This window comes from Triticum aestivum, chromosome 5D, assembly GCF_018294505.1.
Source record: "Triticum aestivum cultivar Chinese Spring chromosome 5D, IWGSC CS RefSeq v2.1, whole genome shotgun sequence".
Classification (NCBI taxonomy): domain Eukaryota; kingdom Viridiplantae; phylum Streptophyta; class Magnoliopsida; order Poales; family Poaceae; genus Triticum; species Triticum aestivum.
In genome coordinates this window covers 120394051-120418117 of record NC_057808.1, presented here as the reverse complement: position 1 = coordinate 120418117, position 24067 = coordinate 120394051, and positions in this window count along the sequence as shown.

The following is a 24067-nucleotide window of genomic DNA, read 5'->3' as shown; positions in this document are numbered from 1 at the left end:
CTGACAGGCGCCACGTGGCGTGCGGGTGGCGGGCCTAGATGCTTAGCTAGCACGCCACCTGGTTCCCGCCTTGACGGTTCGAAATTCACCAAGCGGACGGCTACCGCGTGCGACTCCTAGCAGTCGGCCAATTAGAAGACGGACAAGACAAGCAAACAAAACTACTCGGAGTAGGAAGCTGCTGGGGCACCCCACCTTGTCAACCGTGGCGACCCACCAGCTTTGGGGACTACTATCGGAGTTATTGGCCATGGGTAGCTCATCTGCCCCCCATGGCATTTCAAGACATCGAGGCCGACTACGCCCCTCAGATCTCAAAACCTGGTCGCCGCCTTCTCGTGGCCGGCTGGTCCCTTCGACTGACTGCCAGAAGGCAGAGAATCCCAGGAGACGGCCATGAAGAGGGCCGCCTCCTAGCAAGTGGCCCCAAGCGCCCTCAAAGTCTGCACCCCATAAAGGCGACGAGACGGGGCATGGCAACACTGAAGCCTGCCAACCCCAAATCCAGGGCAGGTCATGGTTACAGTGCGCCGTACAAGCCGGAGATCCCCCGCACAGCGCGACACTGTAGCCCCTCCGTCCATGACCTCACTCGAGCAGAGGGGCCATGCCCCCATGACGGACTATCGGTACGGCCCGCAGACGGCGGGCCTTACCTATCAGAGAGAAGCTAGAAGGCGGCAAGCACGGACCAGTCGGCTAGGGGAGAAGCCGGCACCTAGAGGGCGGCCCTCCCCCTGCCTGGGGCTCTGTGCGCCATTAACCAGAAAAGATGGGGAATGGCTACAGTGATCGCCCGCCAGGCGGCGAGACTGTAGCCACGCCCCCCCGACAAAGCGAGCGTCATTAGAAGGACGGCTACAGTGATGAGCCGTCGACCAGACCCGCAAGCGGCAGGCCGGCCTGCCGGGCAAGTACCAGACAGCCGGCGGGGCCCACCAGTCGGCGGGCCCCAGCAGCCAGCGGAGAAGCCGGCCACCAGAGACACTGACAGCCAAGGCCTACACCCGGCCACATTACCATTGTACCCCTGGGGGATAGGCCTATATAAACCGCCCAGGGCACCCATGCAAAGGGTTTAGACCCTTAGACTAGACCACCGCACATAGAGAGATGAGAGAGCTCACCTTGCCCTTCTTCCTCCTCTAGCAAACAGCTCAAGGAGCACCTTGTAGCTGCTTGTTGAGATAGTGATCATGCGGAGACCCCGCAGAGCAGGACTAGCGGTGTTATCTCCTAGGAGAGCCCCGAACCTGGGTAAAGTTCGCAGGCGTAGATGTCTACGCCTCATCCGGCACTGGCGACGTCTTACTATGCCCCACCATGATAAGCCACCCGTTGGCATATGTCGCACCAAAACCCCGACACTCCCTCTGTTTTTATTTACGCTGCATATTAGGTTTGACTGAAGTCAAACTTCATAAAATTTGACCAAATTTATAGAAAACTAGCAAGATGCCCGTGCCTTGCACGGAACATCAAGATCTTGTGGGAGAAAAGGCTTAACGGGGGAAGGCCTTATCTACAAATGTGGAGAGGAGTGCGGGTAAATTATCATAGTTTCCTTCCTATCCGTTAGATATAGATCGGACGACCTATATTGCAGGATGGCAGGCACACCATCATCACCAACTCTGCCTTTTATCTACACTAGCAAGATGCCCGTGCGTTGCATGGAACATCAAGATGCATTTGTATGAGTAGTTTATCGTGTGGGAGAAAAGGATGAATGAGGGAAGGCCTTATTTGCAACTGTGGAGAGGGGTGTGGGTATCTTTTTGCAAAATTTCCATAGTTTCCTTCCTTTCCATCAGATATAAATCATACGGACTCTTATAAAAAAACAGAGTTGGTGATGATGGTGTGCCTGCCATCCTGCAATACAGGCCGTCCGATTTATATATGGCGGATAGGAAGGAAACTATGGCAATTTTGCAAAAAGATACCCACACACCTCTCCACATTTGCAAATAAGGCCTTCCCTCGTTCATCCTTTTCTCTCACAAGATAAACTAGTCATACAAATGCATCTTGATGTTCGTGCAACGCACGGGCATCTTGCTAGTAAGAGTAGAAATATGAACGTTTACAATAGCAAATATATATGATGTGAAAGTATATTCAATAATGAATCTAATGGTATTGATTTGTTATTGTATATGTTATTATTTCTGTCTATAAACTTTGTCAAAGTTTACAAAGTTTGACTTTGAGCAAAGCTAAAATGCGGAGTAAATAAAAACAGAGGGAGTACGCAGGGACTAGTATAGTTACTACTGCCAGAACATGGTAAGTTGGACCCCTAAATGCGGGCACGGACCGGGCACACCTCAATTATTCTTTCAAACAGTCGAACACCTACATTTAGCACACCATCTGGCTACTTAATCAAGTGTTACGCTTCGCTACTTGAAAAGGAAAAGGGTGGTACCGTACCCAAAACCACCACACTTGTGGCTAGGGTAACAACTTGGTACTGTACCACATTTGAACCAGGGCACAAAAACCACCTGTTCTGCGCCTAATGCGCAACGCGGAGCACTGACGCTCAAATATGGCCGGAAAACAGGGAAACCGACATGTGGGGCACACCTGTCGGGACGACGTGGCGCAGACTAGTCCAATGGAGGAGCTGGCCCACGACCTCCTCGCCACCGGCAATCGTTCATGTGGGTCGTGGGGGCCAGCAATGTGGCGCAGCTCCAGCACCACCTCTGGACACGGCAACCGCGGTGAGCGACATGCTCATCGTCGCTGGACACGGTCGGTTTCAGTGTGCCGAGGGTGGCGTTAGCGCCATGGCACGACCAGCAGATCAACACCCGGCTCGTCGAGGATGCACGGGGCGCCGAAGTGCGTACGCGCTGCTACGTGTCCGCGGAGTGGTGTAGCGCGGCCAACTGCATCCCCAGGACCTGAGACCATGCCAGGTCGTCTTGCTTTTTCAATGACATGTGGGGTCACATGTGAGCAAAGGGCATCTCCAACGTTGCCACGACCGCAGCTGACTACCCTGGCACACCAAAGACCCTTGTCCCTCGTCCCTCGCGCCGTCGCGCGATGCGTTCCCAGCCGGCGCCAGCTGCCCGCATTCATGCCGTCCCTCTGCATGCCGTCGTTATGAGGCTCGGTGACCGAGGAACCGACTTCGGCGACTTAATGACGCGCCCGGGCGCTTTGGCCTCACCGGAATGCGCTACTTAAAGCGGCAATGCCCAGCTAACCTCCACACCATAGCGCATCCTGCTACCTGGCACCACATTCGCCATGACCGCGAGCGTGAAGGCTTTGCGGAAGAGCTTGTCTTCGGGGATGAAGCTCGAGGTCGCCGCCCTCACTCAAGTCACCGCTCGCGACACAATAGCGGCATAGCCGGACACAGATGCGACCGCACAAGCGGTGGCCATGCTGGCGGCCGACTACGGGAGCACCGTGAGCCATGCGTCCTACTTGCCACCATCCAACATCCGGCACCGCCGACGTCAGGGACTCCTCCGAGGATGAGTAGGGCATGGGAGGCAGCAGGGCATGGTGTGCCAATGGGCCGGTCCGTCTCCCGTGTTCTACTCTTCCTCTCCGGAGACCGCACCTTCGTCTTGAAACCCGCCCCCGTACATGGAGATCGCAGATGGAGGACATCGGTCGCTGCTGTAAAATAGGTTTAGGGTCGGGTTTCTTTTATTTTTCTGTCCTATAAAAGTTTGAAATGTAATGAAAATCTGTCGTGTTTGCATTAATCTCGGCCGGTGTATATGAACTTTCACAATAATATAGTATATTGTAGGTGTACTAGCAAGATGCCCGTGCGTTGCACGGAACATCAAGATCTTGTGCGAGAAAAGGATGAACGAGGGAAGGCCTTATCTGCAAATGTGGAGAGGAGTGCGGGTAAATTGTCATAGTTTCCTTCCTATCCGTTAGATATAGATCGGACGGACTATACTGCAGGATGGCAGGCACACCATCATCACCAACTCTTCTTTTTATTGAACCGAGACAAAGCTAACATGCGAAGTAAACAAACACATAGGGTCTACATACACAATTTATCTTAGGCACTCCAATAGTACGTCCACTACAAATTCACGCATTTCACATCTTTCTACATCTACAGGAACCTATGAAAGGGTTAACGTAAATTGCCTCTCTCTCTCTCCTCCCTGATTTCCATGGTGGTGGGCCCCTCCCTCCCACCAATCTACAATCAACAGCTCACACGTTTCACATTAAGTTAATTACGTAACTAGGATTACGTAGGTGTAGCATTACTCGTCATAAAAAAACCAACTAAGCCACCCTCCCAGCATATCGCGCGGGAAAAGACCCAGCCGCGCCGTTTTAGTCAGGATTACCGGATTACTAGTAGTAGTATCGATGGATCGCGCGAAGCACCAAGTTTTTTTTGAGGGGACGAACCACCTAGTTTAAAAGGAAAAAAGGCGGTACACTCACGGCACCCCTGTCGCAGTCACATTGCACCCTAAACACATTCGGTCCTGCACACGGCTCATGCAAACAAAACGCCCTTCGGCTTGCCTCTTCACTGACACGTGGGACTGCACTTAGAAACCGACCATGCGCCAAACTCCCCTCGCCCACCGCGCGAAAAGCCCCCACCCCCCCCCCCCAAATTCCCCCAAATCCCAAATTCAACTGCCCTTCGGCCAACTAGCCAATAATATTCCCCAAACCCCCCTCCCCCCTCGTCCCCTCCACTCCATTCGCTCTGCCAAAGCCGCTCTCCCCGCCGCGCCGATACGTCGTTGCCGCGGTTTGTCGAGGGGACGCACGACGACACTCTCACTCCCACAGTACGCTCTCGTAGACTGTCGTCCTCTAGCTGCGCCGCCACCGCTGGCGAAGTTCTTGTGGAGGCGCACGGCGGTCAGCGCCGCCACCACTGGCGATGTTCATGTGGAGACGCACGGCGGTCAGCTTCTCCCACGGTACGCGCATTCTAGACTAAGGCCCCATGCATGTCAGTGTAGCGCTGAATGTTAGCTGATAGACGATGTTAATCTCACTGTTTGCCGAAGTAGTTTACAGTCAATATGCGCTGCTTAAGAAGCATCCTTGCCCTGTTCTGCACTCAAGCTGCTTAGCTGAGATGGCATGCCAAGCCCGATTTTTTGCTAAAATATCCTGCCATATATTTATTGTGACGTAGATTGCCCCTGTCTAGTAGCCAATCTGTTAGGTGAAATAGCTCTACACCGTTTTATACTCGATCTTTGTTGCTGAGATGGCCTTCGATAGTTCGATGGCTGTGTGCTCGGCCTCATTGACTGCTGAAACAGCCTGCCATAATTTAGCACTCAAATATGTTTGTTGAATTAGCTTTAAATATATTTCGTTACTTAGATCTGCTCGTCCAAATATCTTGCCATAGCTTTAGGCATCGACCTAGGTATTTTTTATGGACTTCATAAAAAGCATATATGTTTTTCCTGTAATATCTAGTAGAAGAACTAATTTGTATGTCTAACAGATGGACAGGACTTGGATAACTTCTGCTCGAAGATTCTCCGCTGCATATGTCGAGGGGTTTGAAAACTTCATGAACTTTATCAGATCTGAGTACGGTGGTCCGAAATCAGATGTGCTCTGCCCGTGTAGTAGTTGTATTAATTCAGTTACAAGACCCCATTCAACTGTGCAAAATCATCTACACTTGTATGGGATGTCGGTCACATATACTAGGTGGGTTCATCATGGTGAAGCTGCGAACGTCAATGTTACTGACTACGTGGAAGCATCAGATCACCATCTTGATCTGCCTGAGGCTCAGGTGGAAGAGGAGGAGGAGGTGGTAGTGGCGGAGCCAGTGAGTTTGACCAACATTGAAACAATGCTACGAAATGCTCGTGCATTTCGTGAACTTTCACCTGCAGAAGAAAAATGGTGGGCCCGCATGTTGGAACAATGCAAGGTGGTTGTCACCCCAGGAAATAAGCTGTTAGTATTCTCAGCTATGGTCAACTTTCTTCAGGTGAAGACATCTAAGCAGATGACCAACACATCATTCGATGCGATGTTGGCTGCTTTCCGCAAAGCTTTCCCAGATGCGTCTGAGCTGCCACACACCTACAGTAAAATGAAGAATTTCCTTCGTGCAGTTGGAATTGGATATGATATGATCCATGTTTGTAAGAATAATTGTGTTCTGTTCTGGAAGGATTATGCCAACTTAAGTGAATGCCCGAAATGCAAATCATCAAGATGGAAAGATGACGATGCTGTGAAGAGGATTCCTCATAATGTTCTGAGACATTTTTCCAATTATACCAAGATTGCATAGGTTGTTTCATGATGCTGAAACAAGAGAGGATGTACTGTGGCATTCTAAGAACTAGGAGTACAGAGATCAGAATGTAATGAGCCATCCATCTCATGGTAGTGAGTGGAAAAGCTTCAATCAAAAACACAAAAAGTTTGTTGCTGACCCGAGAAACATTAGACTTGGCTTAGCTTCAGATGGATTTAACCCATTTGGCCACCAGAACGCCACATATAGCATGTGGCCAGTGCTTGTTATCCCTTACAACATGCCACCAAATGTCTGCACCAAAGAATCAAACTACATGATGGCCTTGCTCATCCCAGGTCCAAAAAGTCCTGGAAAGGATTTTGATTTATTCATGGAGCCTCTTGTGGAGGAACTTCAACACCTATGGAGGGGTGTTCTCACTCGAGACCTATATAGCAGCCCACCAGCTGATTTCTTTCTGCGTGTTGTTATAATTTGGTGCATCCATGATTATCCGGCTTTGGGCACTATGTCAGGGCGAACGACACATGGTTACAATGCATGTGTTCACTGTGACAGAAATCTGCTGTCATACGCAATACTTAGCAAGATCTGTTACATTGGACACCACCGTTTCCTTGACAAGGACAAGCCGCATCCTACAAAATACCGAAGACATGTGTTCAATGCAAAGCATGAAAACCGTGATGTGCCAAAGAGGCTCGCCGCCGATGAGTTGCAAGTGGAATTAGAGAAGGTCAGGCATATTACTCCAGGAAACCATCCTGGTAATGGTAGCGGGAAAAGGAAGTGTGGCAGGGCAAAAGAGAGATTATTGTTTACCCGCAGGTCCACTTTGTGGGACTTGGAAGATTGGAAAGATTTGGATCTGCGGCATAATCTTGATGTGATGCACCCTGAGAAAAATATATGTGACAGCAGTATCGGCACACTTCTTAATATTGAAGGCAAGACGAAAGATACCCTAAAATCTAGGATTCATTTGACACACCTAGGTATCAGACAGGATTTGCAGGTGCAAGATGAAGGTAAACCACTGGATATGGCACCAGCCATGTACGTCTTGGACAAGGTAAAAAGAAAAGAATTCTGTGAGGTCCTGTCACGTGTGAGATTCCCACATGGATTTGCTTCCAACCCTGAAAGGAGAGTCAGTGCAGATGGAAACAAGGTACGAGGGTTGAAAACTCATGACTGCCATGTCCTACTTCAAAGGGTTTACCTGTTATCCTTAGTTGATTGGGCCGCCCTGACTTATATAGAGCAGTTGCAGAGTTGGGACAATTCTTCATAGAACTCTGCAGTAGAAATATCAGGGTAGATGCTTTGGAGCGTCTTACAGACAAGATACCGACTATCCTATGCGACCTTGAGAAGATATATCCTCCAGCCTTCTTTGATGTGATGGTGCATTTGGTTGTTCATCTACCTGATGAGGCACTACTTAGAGGTCCAGTACAGTATGGCTGGATGTACCCTATTGAAAGGCGTCTAGGCACTTTCAAGGGCTATGTTAGGAATAGAGCTAGACCGTACATTGCTACAGAAGCGTTGACATTCTGCTCAAAATACATTGAAACAGCTGATCAGCTTAGCAAAGAGGTGGGTGAAGACAATCCCGGGCTCAATGTTTTCGATTATTCTATTCGAGTTACAGGGAAGAGTCAACAAGAGGACAAACCTAAAGATTTGAACAAAATGGTTTGGTATGTGTTGAATAACTGTCCTGAGATACTACCTTATATCAAGTAAGTGCTAAGTACTACAGCTTATACATTGTAATCTACTAAACTTGCAGCACATTCTTATATATTTAGAAGTTTGACTCGATCACTATGTTGTGCAGCATCTACAAAAAGGAGTTACTGCCGCAAAAACCAAGAAACATTGACAAACTGGTTATGGCAGGATTTGCGAAATGGTTCAAGAGCCATGTAAGCTTTTGAATTGCACTGTCAGCTTTTTTAATATATTGAGTACATAAGATGATCAGCTTGTCTATTTTCTAACCATAGGTTAAGAAGATGCGGGAGGATGGGCAGGCAGTTGATGATGCCCTTTACGCACTAGCAATGGGTCCTGATACTCGGGTAAGACATTATGAATCTTGCATTGTTGGAGATGTGCGCTACAACACCCTTGCACACGATGAAGGCAGGAAGACACAAAACAGTGCCATCATGAGCACGGATACGTACGACAGAGAGACAACTGAAATGTATGCTAACATAACAGACATTGTTCAGTTGCAGTATATCTCTAGCTTCGAGGATCATTGGTGTCTGGTTCTGTTGTGTTGTCATTGGTATAACCTGTTTTCCAGGATCGCAAAACCCAGAGCTGATGATTATTTCAAATCCATCAATGTCAAGGCGACGTACCGACCAACGAGCCTTTTATGTTGGCAAATCAAGCAACACATATTTTTTTCTTGGAAGACACATTTGCATGTAGCGATGACTGGAGAGTATTGCAAAGGTTTGAGCAGAGGAATTCGTTTAATGAAGTTGCACAACAAGATGATCCTTACACTGCTCCTGATGTACAAGATTCCACAGATGTTCCAAATATCTTTGAGCACCATCACGTCAATGACGCTGGCGAAAAGATTGCCTATCGTGCTGTGGACATACAAGAGTTGATCAAGAAGAAGCCAGCGTTCGAGGACATTTAGGATGAAGAAGAAGATGACACTCTGGGGAATTACGATTCAGACTGATACACATGGCGAATATGTTGACGCTGCTGCTGCGGATGATGATTAAATTGCTTTTGTCGTATTTGCCTGTCAGAAGACGTTTTTTATCTACTATGTGAAATTGTGTTTGCTATGACAACTGAAACCTGATGAACGTGTTGTTTAGTATTTTGCTGTGAGAACATCACTTGTTATGTTTGTTCATTTCTGTTTGGTGATTGTATGATGACTAAAACATGATGACATTGTTGTTTACTTGTACTCATATTTGGCTGTGAAACTTGAATTTGATGACATAGTTTGCTATTGGACTGCAATTTGCTCGACGTCTTCGAATGGGAACAAAGCTGACCCTACAGGGCCTCTGCTAATTTATTTATTTATTACCAAAAGGGCCTCTGCTATTTATTTATTTGTGAGCAAAAGGGGATACCCCCGATTTCCGTTAATAGAAATCATTAGATGTTCACAACACTACACCCAGCCTGCTACACATGTTTCATTCATTACTAGTTTCAGCAAAGTGCTCATGTCATAGCCACTGAATACATCACGAGTGCTACATACACTGCAAATAAAGAGACAATCATCCTACAGAGCACATAGATTTTGCCCATTATCTTCACAAGCTCTTTCATCTCCTCATTGTTGTCAAGGCCGTTCAGCAGCTGTTGCTTGGCCATGATCAGAGGAACTGCATCTTTAACCTTCTGCTCTACGTCTTCCTCTTCTGTCGTTCCTTCAGATACTTGTCCAACACCCCAACATGCTGGTATTGGGATTCCTCGGCTAACCAAATAATCAACGTAGTTGCATTCCCCCACATCTGCAACTTCCCAGAAATACAAATCACACGAATCTTCCCTTTTCTGCACGAATCAAAATGAAAGATCATCAACCAAACTATTAAAAAAAATTAGCAACTGAAAGCAGCAGAACAACACTTAAACATATTATTACCCCATGATTCGGGCATTTGTAGAAGACTCGGCCAGGGTTGAGGATTGTGGTTGAGACGCGATGAATGACTTTGCAGCAGTGGCACCACACCAACGGCAGTGGGTTGCGATGAGCAACCGGCTGCAGTGCATGTGCCGGCGGGGGCGTGATGAGACCCACATGCGATGGTACGGGTGCCGACTTGGCGCACATCTGGTTGTTGCCTGCTGAAGAGCAGGTGGACGAGCAGCCAGCGGACATGGTTGCTGCGGCCAGAGCTTCTAATGCTAGGTAGAGTAAGTAGAGAAGAGGAGAAGCGAATGTTGGATATGTCAGTTTCATAACTTGCAAAGTAGCATAGGACCATATATAGTCATAGTCTAGGGTTGGATTTGAACCAGCTACAGGAGCACGTCTCTCTTTTTTCTAAAACTCAGCAACGTCTCTTTACTGGTACACTAGCTTGTTCTATACGCCTTCTCAAGTCTTTGATTTTCTTTCTTTTTTTGCGAGGAAGGAAGGAGGACAAAATTGAGAGTTCCTGGGACTCAAACCCAAGACCTCTTGGTTGAAAACCAAGGGTGCTAGTCACTTATGTGGTGAACATTCCCTGGGAGGAGGACGGCAGACGAACGCATTTTCCTCGCAGTTTTTGTTGCGACAAAAGATCGAACGGTCGCAGTTTCGGGAATGTTACCAGGCGAACGAGCCCAGTTTTTCTTTTCTTCCTATATATAAAGAAGTATGCTACATGGTGTCAGCTTAGTCAACAAACGATTGTGCCAACCTTGACCGTTGGATTGAAATTTAACGTCTGTCGTGTTTCTTCAGTCTCTTCTTCCTCCAGCCGCCAAAGCCAAACCAGTGCCGGTGGGACCGCCTGCTCCCGCCTCCCATGGTTGGCTGTGCTGCCACGCACGCATCGTGGCCACATCACACCCTAAAACTCTGCGCATCTTCCCCGGCTCCTGTTCGTTCCCGTCCGAGGCCTCACCATCGTCCTTCGCCTTGGTTCGCTCGCCGCGGCGCCGCCCTCCGGTGTTGTCAACATGGTCAACAACCGAGAGGAATAAGGAGATGATTGTACATGGTGAGGATGACAGTAGGGACCCAGCAGCACGCGCAGTAATTTTGTTTTTTTGGGATGGAGAAGCGTATCAACTGGGTTGTTCGGGAGCTGTGGCCCGTCTAGCCCAGGCTTTTATTTCATATGTTTAGCACATGACCAGCCCAGTTTGTTTTTCTTCTTTCTGAAAATGGCTAGCCAGCTATTTTGTTTTTTGCAGAATAACCAATGTAGGCCTACTTGCTTTCAAGACGAGGAGGGATGCATTTTGCCCAGAAAATGGGCTATAAGTAATATTAAATGGGCTGTAAAATGAAAAAATACAACAAACAGGCAATTAGTTCCAAAATACTTTTTTCTTTCGGATTTTGATATTTTAAATTTCATTGTTTTTGTGCGGGTAAATTTTCATTGGACTTAAATTAAGGTATGTTTAGTTTTTAAATTAATTTGAATCTGGCTAGAAATTTCGAGTTGTATGTTGTTTGGGACAGATTTGGAGGCTGACTTGTGGGTCTACTAGGTTGAAGTGTACGAAAGACTTTGTCAACTTAGTCCACAAACGATTCTAGCAGCAGTGACCGTTGGATGTTAATCCAACGGCCGTGCTGCTTCTTCAATATCTGCTCTTCCTGCTCCAGCCTCTCAAACAAGTGCCGGCGGGACTGCCTGCTCCCTCCTCCCGCGGCCGGCTAAGCTGCCACACAGGCCTCACCGCCCCATCGTACTCCCATCACTGGCCTAGCCATTCCTCTACTCACCCACACCGACTGTTATTCTCCAGCGATGGTAGACGAACCAGTAAACCCTCATACTCCCCTCCGTGTGGGAAACAACTTCCGAGTCTTCCGTGGCTCTGTGGCGTTCCCTTCCTAGGCCCCGCCGTCGTGCACCGCCCTGGTGCTCTCGGCGCGGCGTGGTCAACGCCGTCAACGAATGACATCCATCGGAAGTGGACTATACGTGGAGAGGCTGACAGCTGGGTCCACGGCCGTACGGAAGGAAATGCCTCCTTATTATGCGCAAAATAATGATTCCTCCACCTGACAGATGGGACCCATCGGAAGGTCCTCTGTATTTTGCGAAAAAAACGTTCCCCCCGCTGACAGGTCGGACCCACCAGCTATATCTTCGCACGCTAGGAAATGCCTCCTTATTACGCACAAAAAAATGAATACCCCCTTCTAGCCGGGACCCAACATAGTGGGAGGCTGACTTGTAGGCCTACTAAGTTGACGGGGATGCAGGGCTTTGTCAACTTAGTCTATATGAATGATTCTAGCTCCAGTGACCGTACGATGTCCATCCAATGGCCGTAGTGCTTCTTCAACCTCTAGTCTTCTTGCTCCAGCCGCCCAAAGCAGCGCCGGTCGTGTCGTGTGCTCCTGCCTCCCGTGGCCGCCTGTGATGCCGCGGAGGCCTCACCGCCCCAACTACTCCCACCGCTGGCCAGGCCCTGCGGCGACGGTAGCCTCACACCGAAGCCGAACCAGTGAACCCTCGTACTCCTCTCTACGTGGGCTTCCACTGTCGCGTCTTCCCCAGCTCCGCGCCGTCCCCTTCCTAGGCCTTGCCGTCGTCCACCGCCCTGGTGCTCTCGGCGCCGCGTGGTCAACGTGGTCAATGAACGACTTCCATCGGAAGAGTACTGTACGTGGAGAGGCTGATAGCTGGGTCCACGGTCGCAGCAAGGAAGTGCCTCCTTATTACGCGAAAAATAATGATTCCTCCACCTGACAGTAGGGACCCACTGGACGGGCCACCGTATTTCGTGAGAAAAAACGTTTCCCCCTGACTGCTAGGACCCACCAGCTACATCTTCACACGCAAGGAAGTGCGTCCATATTATGGGCAAAAAAATGATTCGCCCCCTGACTGCTGGGACCCACCAGCTACATATTCGCACGCAAGGAAGTTCCTGACAGTCGGGACCCACCTGGTCGAAGCGTACGTAGCGTTGTCATTCTGGTCGCGAACGTGTACGTACATACTGGTCGATGGGTCTGTCTGCAAACTGCAGAGATGAACCGTGGCCGAGTAAGGAAGGGCACGTGTCGTAGTAGAGGCGCGCACGTAGCATGTACACGTACGTACAGCCTGGGTGCAAGAAAGTAAATATGGCCACGTATGTACATACGGACAGGGTCTCGAACGCCTACTCGCGCATACGTACGGCAAGGGCTCGTGTACATGGCTGTGTTAGAACGGAGAAACTGCGTCGTCGTCGTGTTCATGGGGAGGGAAACGGAATGCGTCGTGTTCATCGGGAGGCAACGAAATACATTGTTTTCATCGGGAGCCAACCGGCTTGGACGGAACAGTCGATGGAAACGAGGCCTGCACTAGTACAGCGAGGTGCTAAACAAACAGTTTTTAACCCATTTCCGCGACGGCATTTGGAATCGTCGCCAAGTGAGTGTGGGCAATAGGGGGGGTCCTTCCCACACGACCCAGAAACCGTCGGGGATATACCCTCCTGGCACACACGCTCGGCAAAATGAGGTCGTGTGCGACCGGCGAGCAGTCAAATACAGAAATACGTACAGTAGTGCTCAAAAAAATACCATTAGACAGGCGAAATCCTTTTCGGTCGTAAGTACATTCCACACAGTCAGCCAACGCTAAACGTTTCTGTTCGTATTTACATCTCACACAGTCGCTCCAAGAAAAACATTTATGTTCGCAAGTACATCACACACAATTTTCCCGGTTAAATCGTTTGCGTTATTGAATTCATCACACACGGTGCCTAGAAGAAACTGTGTGTCAAGGGTTGTCCTTCACACACAGTTTTTATGTGGTAAACGTTTGCACCAGGTGGCCTAACGCAAACAGTTTTCAAGAGGATGTCGTGTGTGATTGTTCATTATCTAACACGGTTTATTCCTAGAAACTGTGTGCGTTATTGAATGCATCGCACACAGTGTTTTCTCAATAACCGTTTGCAATAGAAAAACCCAATTAGCAGGCTAATTATCTCATTATTCATAATCCATTTATTAATCTAATTGACATTTCATATTAAGCACACAATATATTTCATCTTCATAATTAAAATACATCAGAGTACAACATCATATAGCTTCAGCACTCAGCTACCCCATTACACAACTACACCAGGACCAAGTTTCACATGCAACATCTATAACCTTGCGAAATTAGCATCACAGATGGTACATAGACAGATGTATCTCATCTGTAAAACTGCTGAAGCAGAAGGCAAATATTGAGCCTTCATTGATGTTGAAGGTCTTTGTAACTTTAGGCCGGTGCCTGTGGATGATTGACCGTCCATCCTTCGTCCTCTTCAGGAACACTTCAATACTGAACCGTGGGTGTTGTATGAATACCTTCCTCGCCTCCTGACCATACACGTGGTTTGAGAGGTAATCATCAGTGACCTGCTTTGGAAAGGCCTGAAAACAAGGATGTGCATAAATATCTTCTCTATATTGGAAATGGGGCAAATGAATAAAAAAAGGCAAGGTATAATAGTTAGTACCATCATGTAGTGAACTAATGTCTTCTTCATTGTGCAGACAAAGATCTTGTTGTTTTTTGTCGCTAATTTCTTTATCCTAACAATCTTTCTGAGTTTCTTGACTTGACTGATATTCATGGACAACTCATCTCCCCATATGCAAAAAGGGTCGAACAGTGGGCCAAAACTTCTGACAGCGGGACCTGCATGTGCAAGACCAAATTGTTAAAATCCTAAATATTAGAATGGTTCCTGCAATTTCACAATAATGTGCGATTAGACAATAGACGATGCACGTGCTAACCTCGATTGTAAACCTCAGTACTTCCCATTGTTTCCCTACAACACATATAAGGTAGTTAGTCATCGGGTTAAGTAAGGGTTCGCATGCTATCATTAAAATAGATTGATGAAAAATAAGCACATTGCAGATTCATCAGATTAATTCAAGCCATATGGAAAACCCATTTATCCAAACCAAGCATGATTAAGAATTAGGAAATATTGCACTTGTATATGTTTCTCATGTATTAAGTGCAGCCAAATTTGATTTATTCCTCACATGCACAACAATACAAAATTCTACCCACGAGAATTGGACATCGCAGTGTAGAATTAAACCAGGCAGTTAGCTAAACACCACAACAAATGAACCAAACATTAACTAAGCACCACATTGCACAATATAACATACTCCTAATAGAAGATCAGACAGTTAGCCAAACTGTTGGGATATAACTATTAGATATGACCCGCCCAGGCGGGGCCGGGTCATCCCTATGGCGGTTCATCTCAATGAAGCCCAAGTATATATTAAAGATGACGGTTCATAGAAAGGCTTGTTAGAGGGCCCAAAACTTGAAGGCGGCTTAAAGCCCACGAGTATAAACCGCCGTGTATATGTAAACTTCTATTGTAAGGCATGTAAGATAACTCACCGAGCCAGACACGTTGTATGAGCCGGCCGGGACTCTGTAGGCCGCAGGGCGTCAACCCGCGTATATAAGGGGATGACCCGGCAGCGGCTTAGGGCAGGAAACAACAGATCGAGAGCCAGGCAAAGCGTATTTGCTCCCAGGTCATCGAAACCCTAGCAATACCACCTCAAACTGGATTAGGCTTTTGCCTTCACCGCAAGGGGCCGAACCAGTATAAACTCCTCGTGTCCTTTGTACTGTTTAACCCCTTTAAGCTAACCTCGTCGCAATGGCTCCACAACTAAGTCCTTCCATGAGGAAATCTGCCGTGACACTTCCACGACAGTTGGCGCCCACCGTGGGGCCAGCGCAAGGTGGTTTCGAGTTCTTAAAGGGCAACTTCAAAGGGATCAAGGGATACGCTGTGAGCCGAATGACGAAGAGTCGTCGCGGCAAGCTCTACATCGACGATGCAGGCTGGGGCCCCGAGGCCGGCTCAATCGAGTGCGGGTACCGGGTCCCCTTCGGCGGAATTCACGTCTTCATCGGCAAAATCGGCGAGCCGGGCCCCGAGCCGGATATCTGCACCGACATCATCGAGACGGCTCAGCGTGCGAGACCCGCCCGAGTTCTGCCCGCCGTGAAGCATGCCTTCATGGGATTCATTCATGGAGCGGAACCTGAGGATAGATCTATGTCTGGCAGTGAGACGGTCGTTTACTCGGATGGTGAGTCATCTGGTGAAACTGAATCGCTGTACCAACTGCAAGATGGCCGGCTTGGGGGCTATTCCGATGGCGACAGTATTCCGTACCCTTATGAGCCGCCAAACAGAGCTGCCATCTTTATGGCCGGTACACAACCAGTGCAGAACTCTTCGACTACGGCAGCAATAATCTCCGGGTTAGTAGCGGCAACGGCTGCTGGGGCAGGAGGCCCTGTGCGCCTGCCGGCTCAAATCGTAACCGACCTGCTGGACAAATAGACAACATTGTTATCAGCGGTGGTTAACCCGGCAGATCAGGATCAGCATAATGCGGAAGTTGCAAAATTGCGTGATGAGATAGCACAAGCCAAGGAGGAGCTGAACGCAGAGAATACTAGGATGGCTGCGGAGCGGGCCGCTTTAGATGCTCAGGCACAGCGGATTCAGTCGGAGTCTTTCCGACTCATGATGGATCAGAACGCTTCAAACAAATTCATTGGGAGGAGGCATCAGACTCATTTGCCTTCGGTTTACGAGGCGAGAAATCTCTTTAACACGCCTGGAACAGGGCCTAGTAACCCGCCAAAGGTAAACCGGGGTGAAGCGCCTAGGACGGGGGCACCGGTTCAGCCGCGCGCGACAGAGCCACCACGTCTGAACACGACTCCGCCTCAACATGTGCCGACGCCGCTGGGTCATTATTCTAACCCTTTGGATAATATGATTGCTACGGCGACACGACTGGCCGCTCTACCAGTTGAGGGTGAGTCGCCGGCGGCAATGGAGATACGACGGGCCGGGGAATTACTTCAGACGGCTTTGGCCCAACAGGCAGCTTATTCTCACAGTCGTGAGAGGATCCATTCGACCCCTTGCCCAAGTTGGAGTTATAGCAGGCATATCGATGAGCCGGCTGTGTCAAGCAGTGGATGGAACCGCAACCCGCCCCGTGGACATAACCCGGCAGGCGGTGGGGCTAATGCCCAGAACGTAGTGGATCAAGGAAGAGCGCGTCGGGGGGCTGAGCTGGCGGCTCATCAGCATTCTCCGGTTCGTCCGACAACTTCGGTGGAGACAGGTGTGACTTTCAGGACTTTGGGTGTGCCGTGTTTGGTACCGGCTCTGCGTAACGTGCGTTTGCCCAAGGATTTCAAAGGTCCCCGTAAGGTGCCCAACTACACAGCCGACTTACCCCCGGAAACATGGGTTGAGAGTTATGAGATGGCGATGGAGCTATTGGATGTTGACGATGTTGCATGTGCTAAGTACTTCACCATGATGTTGGAAGGAACAACTCGTACTTGGTTGAAAGGGCTGCCAGCCAACTCCATTGGGTCAAGGGTCGAGTTAAAAGCCCGGTTTATCCGGAATTTTAAAGATGCATGCAAGCAGCCTATGTCAATTGTGGATTTTAGCCTCCTGTGTCCAAGAAGAAGGTGAGTCGACAACCCATTGGGTGCGCCGGGTCTCAACAATCCTGCACTCATCGGATCGCATCAATGCCGATTCAGCTGTCTTAATGTTGGAGAACAATTGTCGTTTCACGCCCCTGAAGCAGAAATTAGGGCAGCTCAAACGCCACTGCAATGACATGGGGACACTCATGGTGGCTCTGGTTAAGTATGCTGACTCGGATGGTACCAAGGACCCCGAGTCTGATGATGAAAAGCCGGGAAAGGAAAAAAAGATCAATACACCAGAGGGCAGCAGCATAACCCGGTAAGTCAGGGAGGCAATGGTAAGCGCAAAGCTGATAACAATTTGGACTTTGTGGCTAACACCAATGCGCAGAATAATGGTAAACGTCGAAAGGGTAAGCCGCTCCCACGGCTTGGGGGACCAGGCTTCAATCTTGAGCAGATGCTGAATCAGCCCTGCCCGAGGCATGGTACACGTGAAAGGCCGTCCACTCACCTTTGGAAGGATTGCTTCATCATGAAGGAGTACAAAAATTCCAATCTTTTTCAAAAAAATCATGGGCCAGGTGGCGGCTCAAGATCCGGTTCTCAGGGCCCGGATTATGGTGGTGGCGGTTCTAACACTGGATTCCAAGGTAATCAAGGCAATCATGGCAATCAGGGCGGTTTTCATCAACAGTCTGGTCAGGGCAACCAGCAGCAGCATCAGTCTGGTTATCAGAATAACCCGAAGCAGCTGAATAGTGGGCAGTACCACGTCTTCACCACGAGTTTATGCAAGCAGGGTCAGAAGCTCCATAAAAGGGTTGTGAATGCCGTTGAGTCGGCAATTCCCCGTTACTTGCGATGGTCTGAGCAACCCATTGTGTGGAGTCGAGAGGATCACCCACCCCGGGTTGATAATCTGGGTCATCTGGCTTTGGTTGTGGCACCTCAGGTTGGAGGGTACAAGTTCACTAAGGTACTCATGGATGGAGGTAGCAGCATCAATATCCTTTATTATGATACTTTCCGCCGTATGGGGTTGACTGATAAAAATCTTAAGCCGTCCAATACTGTTTTCCATGGAGTGGTGCCTGGTAAGTCGGCATATCCGGTAGGCAAGATTGCTTTGGAGGTCGCCTTTGGGGATGAATATGATTCCCGGGCTGAGACATTAACCTTTGAGGTGGTCAAGATTCAAAGCCCATATCATGCTCTGTTTGGACGGCCGGCTTGTGCCAAGTTCATGGCATGGCTTGTTATGTTTATCTGCAGCTCAAGATGCCGGGTTACAAGGGTACTATCATAGTGCATGGAAGCCGGAAGATAGCTTTGGAATGTGAAGAAGGGGATGTGGCTTATGCTGAGTCCGTGTGTGCCACAGAGGAATTGAAGTTCTATAAGGACAATGTTGACCCAGCTGACATGACGTCTTTGAAAAAGCCAACTACGGAGCATGACCCGGCCTTGAAGTTCAAATCGGCAGATGACACCAAGCTAGTTGACTTCATTCCTGGTGATTCGTCTAAGCAGTTCAGCATCAGTGCTAATCTGGATCCAAAATAGGAAAGCGCGCTCATCGAGTTCATCCGTGAGAACCAGGACATTTTTGCATGGAAGCCTTCTCACATGCCAGGTGTACCGAGGGAACTCGCTGAGCACAGTCTTAATATTGATCCGAAGTTTAAGCCGGTGAAGCAGTTTCTCCGTCATTTTAATGAAGAGAGGCAAAAGGCCATTGGTAAAGAAGTGGCCCGGCTCTTGGCGGCCGGGTTCATTGTTGAAGTTTTTCATCCTGAGTGGTTGGCTAACCCGGTGCTGGTACTTAAGAAGAATGGCACTTGGCATATATGTGTGGATTACACGGATTTAAATAAGGCTTGTCCGGCTGATCCTTTTGCTCTCCCTCGTATTGATCAAATTATTGATGCTACGGCGGGTTGTGAGCGTTTGAGTTTTTTGGATGCTTATTCTGGTTATCATCAGATCAAGATGGCAGTTAAGGACCAGGAGAAGATAGCTTTTATCACTCCCTTTTGAGCGTTATGTGTCTATGCCTTTTGGGTTCAAGAGTGCCCAGGCGACTTACCAGCAATGTGTGCAGAATTGTCTTCATAATCAGATTGGGCGCAATGTTCATGCTTATGTGGATGATATTGTGGTGAAATCCAGAAAGAAGGAAACATTGATAGACGATTTGAAGGAGAGTGATGATCTCCGGGTTTATAAGATGATGCTTAACCCGGCCAAATGCGTTTTTGGTGTGCCGGCAGGCAAGCTCTTGGGTTTTCTGGTTTCTAAGAGAGGCATTGAAGCTAATCCGGAGAAGATCAAGGCCATTACTTCTTTGGCTAAGCCGGCGTGTATCAATGATGTTCAGCGTCTGGCGGGTCGTATTGCGGCTCTAAGCCGGTTCATAAGCCGGTAGGGAGAGAAGGCTATCCCTCTGTATCAGATGATGAAAAAGACAGATAATTTTGTCTGGAGTGACGCCACTAATGCAGCATTTGAGGACTTGAAGAAGCAGTTGGCTGAGCCGCCTGTTCTTGCTGCTCCTATTGATAAGGAGCCGTTGTTGTTGTATGTGGCTACTAATGCCCGGGCTGTCAGCGTAGCTATTGTGGTGGAACGGAAGGAGGCAGGCAAGGACTATTCGGTTCAAAGGCCGGTTTACTAGATCAGTGAGGTATTTATTGAATCCAAGTAGAGGTATCCGCACTGGCAGAAGCTTGTATATGGGGTGTTCATGGCTAGCCGAAAGCTTAAGTAATATATTTTGGGTCATCTCATCACCGTGGTTAGTTCTCTTCCTTTAGGGGATATTATTCAAAACAGAGAAGCCACGGGTCGGATAGCCAAGTGGGCCATTGAGCTTGGACCTCATGGTCTGAAGTATGTGCCCCGCACAGCCATCAAGTCTCAAGCACTAGTGGATTTCATCAATGACTGGACAGAGCTGCAGATGCCTGAAGAAAAGCCAGATAACATGTATTGGACTATTCACTTTGACGGGTCCAGGCAATTGGAGGGCTCGGGGGCTGGAGTCATGCTAGCTTCCCCTCGAGGTGATAAATTTTGTTATGTTCTCTGGTTGATGTTCCCTTGCACTAACAATGCAGCTGAATATGAGGCCTTGCTCCACGGTCTTCGGATGGCTAAGGAGATGAACTTAAGCCGGGTGAGGTGCTTTGGTGACTCAGACTCGGTAGCTCAACAAGTTTCTGGTACTTGGGATTCTAAGGATCCACTCATGGCGGCTTATCGTCGAGAGGTTGATGCTATTGCGGGTCATTTCAAGGGTTATCAGGTCGAGCATATTGATCAAAGGAAGAACGAGGCGGCTGATGCTTTAAGCCGGCTAGGTTCTCAGCGTAAGCCGGTGCCACCTAATACTTTCTTAGATATTTTGTATAACCCCTCAGTCAAGTTGCCTACAAGGGAAGATCTTGCTATTCCTGACCCAGAAGCACAATTGGTGGCAGCTCTTCATGTAATTCCTGATTGGACAGTTCCATATTCGGCATACATGACCCGGGGCGAGTTACCTGAGGATGAAACCTTGGCCAGGCAGATAACTCGGCAGTCCAAATCAATGACCATTGTCAATGGAGAGCTACATCATTGTAGTGTTACAGGGGCGTTTCAACGTTGTGTTTCACCCGAAGAAGGCCATGCAATTCTGCACGAGATTCATGAAGGAGATTGTGGTCATCATGTCGGCTCTAAATATCTTGTTGCTAAGGCCTTTCGTCGTGGATTTTATTGGCTGACGGCTCATGCTAATGCAGAAGACCTGGTCAGTAAGTGTGATGGATGTCAGAAATTTTCACGACGAGCCCATGTTCCGGCTCAAAAATTGAGGATGATTCCAATTACTTGGTCATTTGCAGTCTGGGGGCTTGGTATGGTTGGACCTTTTAAAAGGTCCAAGGATAAAAAAACACACCTCCTGGTGGCAGTTGACAAATTTACAAAGTGGGTTGAGGCAGAGCCGGTCAGTAAATGTGATGCGGCGACGGCGGTTCAATTCATCAAAAAGGTAATTTTCCGTTTTGGCTTTCCCCACAGCATCTTAACTGATAATGGCACTAATCTCTCTAAGGGATCCACGGAAGAATTTTGTCAACGTGAGCATATTCGACTTGATGTATCATCGGTGGCTCACCCCCAGTCCAATGGTCAAGCTGAGAGAGCCAATCAAGAAATTTTGAGAGGCATCAAGCCCCGGCTTATGGTTCCTTTGCAGAGGACACCAGGTTGTTGGGTGGAAGAGTTACCCTCAGTCATATGGAGTATCAATACTACCCCCAACAGGTCTACGGGTTACACGCCCTTCTTCATGGTTTATGGAGCAGAAGCAGTTCTCCCTAGTGACATCCGTCACGACTCGCCTCGCGTGGCAGCTTATGTTGAAGCTGATAATGAAAGAGCACGTCAAGATGCACTTGACCTGTTGGATGAGGAGCGTGACCTTGCAATGGCTCGTTCGGCGATTTACCAGCAAGATTTGCGCTGCTATCACAGCCGCCGGGTTAAGACCAGAACCTTTCAGGAAGGCGGTTTGGTGCTCCGGCTTATCCAGGATCAAACTGATATGCACAAGCTATCCCTGCCTTGGGAAGGACCTTTTGTGGTCAGCAAGAATCTGAACAATGGGTCATACTACCTTATCGATGTTCGAGACCACAAGGACTCACGCACGTCGGAGGAGGAGACCCGCCGGCCGTGGAATATTGCTCATCTTCGGCCTTACTATACCTGAGCCACAGGCTCTTCTGATGTACATATTTTGACAATGTATATATTATGTTAAATATAATAAAGCCGGCATCCCTGATACAGCAGGGCCTCTATCATTTTATCTCTAATAATAATGAATCTATGGAAATTTCATGTGGTCACATGGGGGCTTCCGACTTATTGAGCGAAGCTATGATTACCCTTTGATCCGGCTTATATGCCATATTTATAAAAACACTTGGGGGCTTGCTACACAGGTTAAAAGGCCCAAAGAGAGTCTGTTGCAAAGCACAACTCAAACATAGGTGCCCATTGAGCACAGCTCAAAAATATTACTTGGGGGCTCTTTGTTTGTAACGCCCACGATGCGGCTATATCTCCCACGTGTCGAGGCACGACTTAGAGGCATAACCGCATAGTGGTTTTGTCGCAAGAAGGGTCATCTTCACACAATCTCATGTAATGAACAAGAATGGGATAAAGAGTTGGCTTACAATCGCCACTTCACACAATACATAAATAAATATCATCCATCATCCAAAATACAATCATATAGACCGACTACGGTCAAAATCTAGATGAAAATAAGACAACCCCAAATGCTAGATCCCCGATCATCCCAACTGGGCTCCACTACTGATCATCAGGAAAAGACACATAGTAACGACCACGTTCCTCGTCGAACTCCCACTTGAGATCGACGCCATCATCTGCACTGGCATCGTCGGCACCTGCAACTGGCAACGCTATAAGAGGGGCTAGGCAAAAGCGGTAACATAGCCAAACAACGGTTTGCTAGGAGAGGATGGTTAGAGGCTGACATGGCTAAAAATAGGAGACATGATATAGCAAGTGATAGGTAGCGAGCATGGCAATAGAGCGAACAACTAGCATAGCAAAGATAGAAGTGATTTCGAGGGGTGGTCATCTTGCCTGCAAGATTCTCAGAGTTGTCGAAAGCTTGATCCTCGTAAGCGTACTCGACAGGTTCCTCGTTCACGAACTCGTCTCCCGGCTCTACCCAAGACAAGAACACAAACAAACGGAACCACAATCAACAACGAGAAATGCACAAGCAACATGATGCAAGACATGTATGATATGCAAGATATGGTATGCGATGCATATGCGTGCTCCGGAAGGAAAATGATAAACATGGCAGTAAATTGGCAACCCAAGCATGCCACTGGAAAGATGAGATGATTTCGGTCGAAATCGATATAAAGACCACCGGAATCGGATGCACGGTTTGCAAATGGCAAGCAAAACAAGAATGACACTAATCTGCGATAAACAGCAAGATAGCACTTAAAATGCAACAAGTAACAATGCTACAGCACCCCAACATAGCAACAAAGCATATCGGTAATCTACAGGAGATGCTTGAAAAAAGATGAACACTGAGCTACGGCTAGTTCACAACATATCAAGCTCAAACAAGCATGGCAAAAGTGCAAAAGATTACAGGTTCACAGACTTGGTGAAAATCTGGACATGGCGGAAATCTTAATATGTAGGCCTCTTTGTGAGCTTGATGCACTCACTAAAGAGCAATTCTTGACAAACCAAGCATACCTACAGCAAGATGGCATGTTTATGAAGCTATCCATGGCAAGAACAATTACATAGCATATAGGGATCAACTACAATAAGCTTGGCAAGATTGCAAGTCATGTCAAGAATCTGCCAGAAATATTTTATAGCAAAAGTAGAGCAAGATTGAGTCATGCTAAGGTACTCTAAAATTGCAAACAATTGCAGAAATGCGTCAATTACAACTATAGCTACAAAACACCCTTAGTGAACATCTCCAAAATATGCATGGATCTCTCTGTAGCATTAAGTTTACAAG